Genomic DNA, 10,156 nt, shown 5'->3' with positions numbered 1-10,156 from the left:
TATGTAAAGAGTAAATTTACATACCTGACTATGTCCATCTGTGCTGGCTAGTTTCATCAACTTGAAACAAACAAGACTCTTTGGAGCAGAGGGAGCCTCAAATAGGAAAATTTCCCCATTAGATTAGGTTGTAGCAAGCATAAAGGACATTTTCTTAATGATTTACATGAGAGGACCAAGGCCATTGTGAGTGGTGCTAATGGTCCTGGGTTCTATAAGAAAGTGGGCTGAGCAAACCATGCAGAATAAGCCAGTAAATAGTATTCCTCCATGACCTCTGTATCAGCTCCTGCCTCCAGGTTCCTGCCCTGTTTGAGTTCCTCTTTTGACTTACTTCAGTGATGGATTGTGATATGGAAGCATAAGAAAAAGAAAACATTTCCTCCTCAGCTTGCTTTGGTCATAGTGTTTTATCACAGCATTAGAAACCCCACCAAGATACAATTAAATGAGGCTGCCTTCTGTTAAAAATTAGCATTTTCGCCAGGCGGTGGTGGCACACGCCTTTAATCCCAGCACTCGGGAGGCAGAGGAGGCGGATCTCTGTGTGTTCGAGGCCAGGCTGGACCGACAGCCTCCAAAACAATACAGAGAAACCCTGTCTCATAAAACCAAAAAAAAAAATTTAGTCATTTTCATGAAATAAAAATGTAGTTTAATATCTCATGTTATAGTCACTTAATATCTCATATAATCCATTTTCCTGGATTTCCTTTTTGTTGCCAAAAATGGGTGAATTAGTTATTGTATAATACAGAGAAATATTTACTTAATTTTTTCATCAGTGAAGAGCTATTTCCACCAGCAAGAAAACGGTAAGCCAGAGTAACACTGGCACATATGATATCTTCTTGTAAAATAAAATTTACTTCTAGCACTTAAAGATAATGTAGCCATTGCCAATTTTCAGTTGAAAATTTGGATAAGATTTTTCTGGGTCTCTAAAAATCTCAAGAGCATAGCATAGAGAAGCTTCATGGAATGAGGGTGACGGGAGTCCCCACCTGTACAATGTACTCATGAGCTTTCTAGTCCTTGATTCTGTAATACGTTCTTTTTTGTTACTTTTGACTGCATTTTCCTCCATCTGTTTTGTCTTTTCATTTTTCAGTCAGCAGTTTATCTGATCCTGTTTGTATACCTAGCAAGACACTTTATAAACTTACATTAATGAATTGGTTTACCCTTTCTAAGTCACACTGGCATTGGATTGTTAGTTATTTGTTCATTTAATCATGGTGAGTTGCAAAACTAAGAGCTTCTCTTGGATCACCTATATTCAACATACAGTCTGCCTACCCCCTTGTAAGTTCATAATTGTACTTACTCTTGGTAGTCTAAAGTCTACCATGAATATCATATCAGTCTTCTTGGCCTACTAACACAAAGCCAAAGGCATATGGAGTAAGTCTCTAGGTAAATAGACTAATTGACATGACTTCCAGTAGGGTTGCTATTATTTTTGGCAACTGTGGTAACATATTATTCGTAATTTACTAAAACTTGTCTGAGGATTCAGAAAGCCAAATCTGAGACAATTTGTAGAAGTCAGGCATATACCTTCAGTCCCAACAGCCAGAAGCTAGGAGGTAGTGGTACAAATCTTTAATCCTTGGACTCAGAATCAAGGGAGAAAAGGATCTCTGTGGATCCAAATCCACCCAGATCTACACAAGAGTGAATCAGGTTAAAAAATTAATCCCAAAATTAGGGAAGTATGTAAGACAGAAGCAAGGTCTCAGAGAGGCATTCATTCTTTAGGCACTCTGAGGAGACAATACAGTCTGAGACTTGGTGAGATCTCTTGGAGACAGGATCAGCCTATTCAGCCTGAGGTAGAGATAAGAAATTAGTGGCCAGCTGCTTTGCTTTTCTTATATTCAGTTTGAAGTTTGAACCCCAATATCAGTATCTGGGCATTTAATTATTCATGCTCCAGAAAGCGTAATTTCTAAGCCAACAGAGCATGAAGTTCTAGGAAAAGGGAGCACAAATTTCACCAATAGGTCATTAAGCACAGAAGTGAATGGTGAATGGGGATTTTACCATTTTCATCTTTACTAATTTGGAACCCTGAATCTTTACAGCAGAAAAACAGTACCATGTCTTAAGCACTGTTTCAGAGAGTTAACAGTTTTGTGAAGCACTTTGATATTGCCCTTCAAGCTATTGCCATTAGCAACATAACTGAGTATTTAAATAGCCATTTCTCAATCATATGAAACCAGCTGCTTAAGGATAGCAGACAATATAGTAATAACATGAGCACAGGAAAGCTGTAACAATTATACTTTTGTGGAGTAAGTTGCTTGAATACAAGACATAGTATATGATACAAGATCAACTCAAAAAATCAGTAGCTGTACTATATACAGAAGATAAGAGGGCTGAGAAAGAAATCAGAGAAACAACACCCTTTACAATTGCCACAAACAACATAAAATACCTTAAGTTAACCATAACCAAACACGTGAAAGACCTGTATCACAAGAACTTTGAGTCTTTAAAGAAAGAAATTAAAGAAAACACCAGAAAATGGATAGGTAGGATCAATATTGTAAAAATGGCAATCCTGCCAAAAGCTATCTACAGACTCAATGCAATCCCCATCAAAATCCCAGAACAATTCTTCACAGACCTTGAATGAACAATTCTCCACTTTATATGGCAAAATAAAAGACTCAGGATAGCCAGGACAAACATGATCAACAAAGCAACATCTGGAGACATAATGATTCCTGACTTCAAGCTCTATTATAGAGCTGTAGTCCTGAAAACAGCATGATATTGGCACAAAGATAGACAGGTAGACCAGTGGAATCTAATTGAATACTCTGAGATTAATCCACAAACCTATGAACAGCTGATTTTCAACAAAGAAGCTAAAATTATACAATGGATAAAAGGTAGCATCTTCAACAAATGGTGCCGGCATAACTGGATATTGGCATGTAGAAGTCTGAAGATAGATCCATATCTATTGCCATGTACAAAACATAAGTATAAATAGATCAAAGAGACCTCAACATAAATCTAATCACACTGAACCTGTTAGAAGAGAAAGTGGGAGGTACCCTTGAACAAATTGGTAGAGGAGACTGCTTCCTGAACATAACATCAGTAGCACAAACACTGAGATCAACAATTAATAAATGGGACCTCCTGAAACTGAGTAGCTTCTGTAAGGCAAAGGACATAGTCAGCAAGACAAAAAGGCAACCCACAGATTGGGAAAAGATATTCACTAACCCCACATCTGACAGAGGGCTGATCTCCAAAATTTACAAAGCACTCAAGAAGCTATTCTCCAAAACACCAAAGTGTGGGGACACCAGACCTTGAGCAGAAACCCACTTCCCCTTCGGCCTGGGAGCAGGCAACTGTGAGATAATGTTTACTGAAAACAATTCAGTGCTATAAAGCTCTTGATAGGGCTCAGATAAGGGCTTGCTCACTGAAACACCATGACTTTGACACCCCCTACGGCTAGATGCTTCTTCCTGTCCCCCCTGCTGTTTCTCCCTGATTCTGGGGCCAGAGATTAAACCACCAGCCAGGAGGGTGAGAAGTCTGAAAAGAATTGTATGTAGATGGATGGCAGAAGTCCTTAAAAAGGGAAGTGTTTTTTCTTGGAGACTTCTCCTAAGCGGACTTCCTTCTCCTAAGCGGACTTGGGGTCTCCTCCTGAGCTGACTTGGGAAGCATAAAATTTTCTTAAAGCAACCAACTGGTCTCTGTGTCATCTATCCCGACCACCTCGCTACATTCTCGGATGCAGGCTGCACAGCAGGTGCAATAATTGGAAGATCCCACCGAGATTGTGAAAGCGAAGTAAGTGAGCGGGTTCCTCTCTTTTTCTGGCCAGGGACAGATTGGGGAAAAAAGAAAAGAAACCATGGGGAATAGTTCTGGGAAGCTTGAATTACAGTATCAAGTTAAAAAGTTACTTGAAGGACATGGGACTACAGTAAAGTCTAAAACCTTGGAAGGCTTTTTAAAATGGATTGAACGTGCCAGTCCATGGTTCATTACTGGGGGAGGCTTAAATGTCCCAGATTGGAAGGATGTTTGCTATGATCTTTAGAGTCGGGTGTTGGTGGCATATGCCTTTAATCCCAACACTCAAGAGACAGAGGTAGGTAGGATGGAGGCCATCCTTGTATATAGAGTGAGTTCCAGGACAGCCTCCAAAAGAATAGAGAGAAACCCAGAAAAAAAAAGGAGGGTAAAATAGAAATAAAATAAAAAATCTCCAGTCTTTCACCTGACCCACTGAGGTCAGGAAAGTAAAGAAAAACTCAGAGATCTAACAAGTAAGGCTATAAGTATGTATTAAAAAGAGGGTACCAAGCTAGGGGTACCAAATTAAATGTCTAGGCCTTTGCCTAACAAAGGTCAAAAAAGAAAAGCAAAACCTAAGAAGTTGCCCTCAGTTGGAGGGTGGATTGGAGAATCATCCTCAATGGGAGGATAGATTAAAGATAGATAAATTAAAAAAATTGGTAAAGTTAATAAATAAGGCCAGTCTTTCACCTGATCCACTGAGGTCAGGAAAGTAAAGAAAAACTCAAATATCTAAAAGGATAGCCAACAAGTAAGGCTATAAGTATGTATTAAAAAGGGGGTACCAAGCTAGGGGTACCAGATTAAATGTCTAGGACCTTGCCTGACAAAGGTCAGGAAAGAAAGGGAATCTAAGAGATCACCCTCAGTTGAAGGGTGGATTGGATTAAATGTCTAGGCCCTCACCTAACAAAGGTCAGAAAGAAAAAGGGAACCTAAGATAAGAAGTTGCCCTCAGTTGGAGGGTGGATTGGAGGATCATCCTCAATGGGAGGATAGATTAAAGATGGGTAAATTAAATAAACTGGTAACAGTTAATAAATGAGGTATTAGTATTCAGTAAAGAAAAAGACAAAGGTATATAAAAATGTTTACATTTATATGGGGTAGGTTATTGATACAAATTTAAGGTCAATTTTGTGAGTCATCTCTAAAAACTTTTGGCAAAAGCCTGGCCTTTCCACTTTGCATCTACAGAATTACAAGGAGTGGGTATGGCTATAGACCCTGAGTGTAGCTCAAAACTTCTCAAATGAAGAAATGATGAGGGACATACAGAACTTTTTCAACCTTTTGTTTTAATTCAAAGATTAACTGGAGTTGTTCTGTTAAAGAAGTTTCATTTCAACAAACTAATCATAACCTAGGCAAAAGGAGAGATATGTATACATGGTCTGTGTGTATGGACGTGGCCACGTCAGTATGTATGAAGTGTGAAATGTAAATGCGTGAATGTTGACAAAAGCAACTGTTCTAACTAACTGCTTTGGATATGATTAAAGGGATACTTAAATCCCTTCAAACAGTTAAAAACTACCTAAATCGATTTAGATATAGCCAAAAAAAACATCCAGTCAGTCGGTTAATATTTTAACAAAAAATTCAAGTTAAGCCCTCAGAGCCAGTCAGAGAGAGAGAGAGAGAGGTTTTTTCAGGGAACTGCCCTGCTGCTTTGGCAGGCCCCCACCCCCAAAGGTGTCTGTGTAGATGCAAATTAGGCCTTGTCAGTTCAGATGCAAACGAGGCCTTGTCAGCTAGTGAGAGCTAAAGGTTAAAAAAAAAAGGGACTATTTGGGACATAGTATAGTTTACAATCCTTAAATGATTCTCAAAGTTACTTAATGGTTATGTCCCTTTTTAAGGACATCTACTAATAATTTAAATAGTGATCCCAATTCACCTAGATAGTTGACTAAGGAGGGTAGACAAATCCTTCTACTGTTATGGTCCAACTTCAACAGTTCAAACAAAATTTAAAAATAAAAGGGGGAGTAATGTCCCCAGTCCCCACATGATTCATTAAATAATCCACTCCTCATTTAAAAAATCTGCTTCAGACAGATTCTGACGTAATGAAAGTTAAACAACTATTACTCAGGTCAAATGGAAACATCCATACACTAGACAGTAGAGAAGACCCTAATTTGGGGTCGAGGGCATGGTTGTGTTTTCTTACAGGAACAGAATAAAGCTTCAGTAGCTGTCACAACATTTGGTGAGATACATGGAGCAGAGAAAACTGGACCTGAGACCATGGGAGCCTGCCCAAGCCAGTTCGAGATCTCCTAAATCGGTGTTCCTGACCCTTGATGTCATCAAATCTACAGCCCGAGAAAGAAATAAAACAGTCAGTTCAAGATTTCCAGTTTCTCATCAGGCCTGCTACATCAACCTCCTGGACCTGTGAGTTTTCATCGTGAAGCCAACAGAGAAAAAAGGACCCATTTAAAACATTTGGACATTGGTATGGACTATGATGAGTGACAAAAGCCTCTTTTCAGTATTTAAACAGGACATGGTCACTTAAAATATCAAACTTGGTAGTTCCTGTTTCTGGACTCACACCTGTGCCAGTGTGTTTTTCTGGAGAAATGTGGTTTGTCTTGGTGCGACAAAAAGATTTGACTCGGGTTACATGTTCGGCTGAAACTACTGACATTAAATCCATAGACTACATCACCACAGGAACAAATTGGTACTCTGTAAATAGTGCAACAAGCCTCTTGTTCATATTTTTTTATAATGCTACATGTGTAACATCAATGATTGTACCTAATGTATCTGTGCAAGTGCACTATCTAATGCTTTCCTAAGTAGATCTTAAAATGATTGTAAACTTTATCACTGTTTTAACCGTCAAATTGTAACTATAAATCACCCTTGTAACAAAGAAAGACTGGTGGTAAAATGCTATGGCCCAGATCAGGGGATGGGCAGGTGACAGAGAGGCGCTATGTCAGTGGGGGTCCTAGGAATGGTAACAGTGACAGTAGGCAGTCTGACTTCATGCTGAGTTCAAAGTGCCTTAGCCCATGGCAATCCCGGTAGCCATAAAGCCTTATTACAGATGATTCTAAGGTTGGGGTCTCTCCGTCGACGGACAACCTGTGGGGAAGACCCCTCCCACCGAAGACAGGGGTTCAAGGTCCCCCAAAGACGGGCCAGGGAGTGCCTAAGCCAGGAGTGCCTCATTTAAAAATAAAAAGGGGTGAATTGTGGGGACACCAGACCTTGAGCAGAAACCCACTTCCCCTTCGGCCTGGGAGCAGGCAACTGTGAGATAATGTTTACTGAAAACAATTCAGTGCTATAAAGCTATTGATAGGGCTCAGATAAGGGCTTGCTCACTGAAACACCATGACTTTGACACCCCCTATGGCTAGATGCTTCTTCCTGTCCCCCCTGCTGTTTCTCCCTGATTCTGGGGCCAGAGATTAAACCACCAGCCAGGAGGGTGAGAAGTCTGAAAAGAATTGTATGTAGATGGATGGCAGAAGTCCTTAAAAAGGGAAGTGTTTTTTCTTGGAGACTTCTCCTAAGCGGACTTCCTTCTCCTAAGCGGACTTGGGGTCTCCTCCTGAGCTGACTTGGGAAGCATAAAGTTTTCTTAAAGCAACCAACTGGTCTCTGTGTCATCTATCCCGACCACCTCGCTACAGTCTCAGATTCAGGCTGCACAGCAGGTGCGACACCAAAGGATCTAATTAAAAAGTGGGGGACTGAACTAAATAGAGATTTTTCAATAGAGGAGACTAAAATGGCTGAGAGACACTTGAGAAATTGCTCAACATCCTTAGCCATTAGGGAAATGCAAATCAAAATAATCTTGAGATATCATCTTACTCCTTTCAGAATGGCTAAAAATCAAAAACACAAATGACAGCTTATGCTGGAGAGCATGTGGAGAAAAGGGAACACTCGTCCACTGCTGGTGGGAGTGCAAACTTGTACAGCCACTTTGGAAATCAGTATGGAGATTACTCAGGAAAATGGGAATCTGTCTACCACACGACCCAGCAATTCCACTCATAATCATATACATAAAAGATGCCCATTCATAAAACAAGGATGTCTGTTCTACTATGTTCATAGCAGCATTATTTGTAATAGCTAGATCATGGAAGCAACATAGATGACCCATAACTGAAGAGTAGATAGAGAAAATGTGATACATTTACACAATGGAGTACTACTCAATGGGAAAAAAGCAAAGGAATCTTGAAATTTGCAGACAAATGGATGGCACTAGAAGAAACCATCCTGAGTGAGGTAACCCAGTCACAAAAAGACAAACATGATATGTACTCACTCATATATGGATTTTAGACATGGATCAGGGGAGTGTCAGCCTACAATACCAGGGCCAATGAGTCTGGGAAACAGGGAGGTTCCCAAGAGATATGTATTATACCCCAGAGTAGTAGAAAGAGGCAAGATCTCCTGAGCAAATAGGGAACATGGGCGGAGAAGAGAAGGAACCAGGAAAAAGAGAGGGGAATAAGAGGAGGGTAGAAGAAGACATGGGGGAGCAAGAAAGCTGAGTTGGGGTAAGAATAGAGGAGACTAGGATGAGAGATATAATAGTTGGAGTCATTATAGCTTTGAGGAGAGAGCTGACACTAGTGAGATTCCCAGAGATGTACAAGGATAACACCAACTGGAATACTAAGTAATAGGGGGGAGACTACATTAATAGCCCCTACCTAATGATAAGGTTGGTGACTACCTTATGTGACATCCTAGAACCTTCATCCTGTGACTGATGGAAGCAGAGACAGATACTCATAACTAAACACTGAACTGACCCCCTGGAACCCAATAACAGAAATGGAGGAGTGATGAGCAAGGCTGTCAAGACCGTGATGGTAAAACCCATGAAGACAGCTGACTGGACAAGGGAGAACTTTTGAACCCCAGACTGATGACTAAGAGGCCAACAGGGCACTGATCCAGACTCTATGAATGTAGGGTCAGTGAGGAGGCCTCAGAAATCTCTGGGGCCTTGGGTAGTAGACAAGTGTTTACCATGGCCATGAACTTTGGGAGCCCATTCCACATGGAGGGATATTCTCTCAGCCTGGACACATGGGGAAGGGCCTAGGTCCTTCCCTGGATGAAATGACAGACTTTGGGTATCCCCCCAAAAAGGGCATAACCCTCCCTGGGAAATGATGTGGGGGTTGGGCTGGGGGTGGGGGGTGGGGGTGGGGCTGGTGGAGCGAGAAGGGGGGAGCCGGGATTGACATTTGAATCATTCATGTTTCTAATTTAAATAAAAAACATACATAAAAAAGAAATAGTATAGTTACTCACTTTCAGATGATGCCTGTATATAGCACAGAACAGCTATATTTAAGTCTCTCTGTCTCTGTCTGTCTCTCTGTCTCTCTCTCTTTCTCACCAGATAGCAAAGAACCCCTCATGAAGACACAGGTATAGTCTGGGTAGGTGGGAAAAACCTATGTAATATGAGTTAAGAATATGGAAATTTGAGTTACTACTTCATGGAGCTTAAATAAAGAGCCAGTTTATGCCTAATGACATATCTTGCACATCTATTTGACGATACAATATTTTTTGTGTGTTCCTGCCTTTAAAATGAACTCAATTGCTATTTTTAGAACACACAAGTTAGCTTCATTCTGCCAATAACATTCTGTCATTTATAAAAATCTTCTTTAGCAAAACAGTTGACACAAAGTAAGTATATGTATGAAAAGAAAAGGCTTAGTAACAAGTAAGGAGTGATTGTTTCTCTTTAGGAACACTTTTCCAGTCAAACATCCATCATCATGACAGCCTTAAATGTTTGAATTCAAAAGAAGAAAGATAGCAACCTTCTGAGGGTCAAAATGTTTTTCTTAGTCTTGTAAACAAAGGAATAAAAGTCAGAACATTGATACAAACACTTTATGACTCCTTTTAAGGCCATAGTTCATAATAAAGCATTGGGTCCTGCAGGGAGCCATGAGTTGTGGCCGCCATTCCAAGATGGCACTGGGCCCCTGCAGGGCTGGAGTAAACAACTCCATATAGGATCATAACCAGAATCACCAGCTCGAGCATGCTCAGTGTCTTCAGCTTGCTGGGCCAATCAGGGAGCCTGAGGTGGCTGCCAGGGGTGCTCGACCAATAGGACAGTTGCACGCTGCCTCAGCTCCTATATAAGCAGCTGCAGTCTTTGTTCGGGGTCCCTTGCTTCCTGCTCTCCCTTCAACCAAGAGGCTCCAATAAAGTGTGATTTGGGAAGAATCCTTGTCTGGTGGTAGTCTTTCCTGCTGGTCAGGGAGTGCTCCACAACTGGTGCCGAAAC

Source organism: Mesocricetus auratus, unplaced genomic scaffold (genome assembly GCF_017639785.1).
Source record: "Mesocricetus auratus isolate SY011 unplaced genomic scaffold, BCM_Maur_2.0 Super-Scaffold_100006, whole genome shotgun sequence".
Classification (NCBI taxonomy): domain Eukaryota; kingdom Metazoa; phylum Chordata; class Mammalia; order Rodentia; family Cricetidae; genus Mesocricetus; species Mesocricetus auratus.
Note: the sequence above shows the minus strand (reverse complement) of the source record.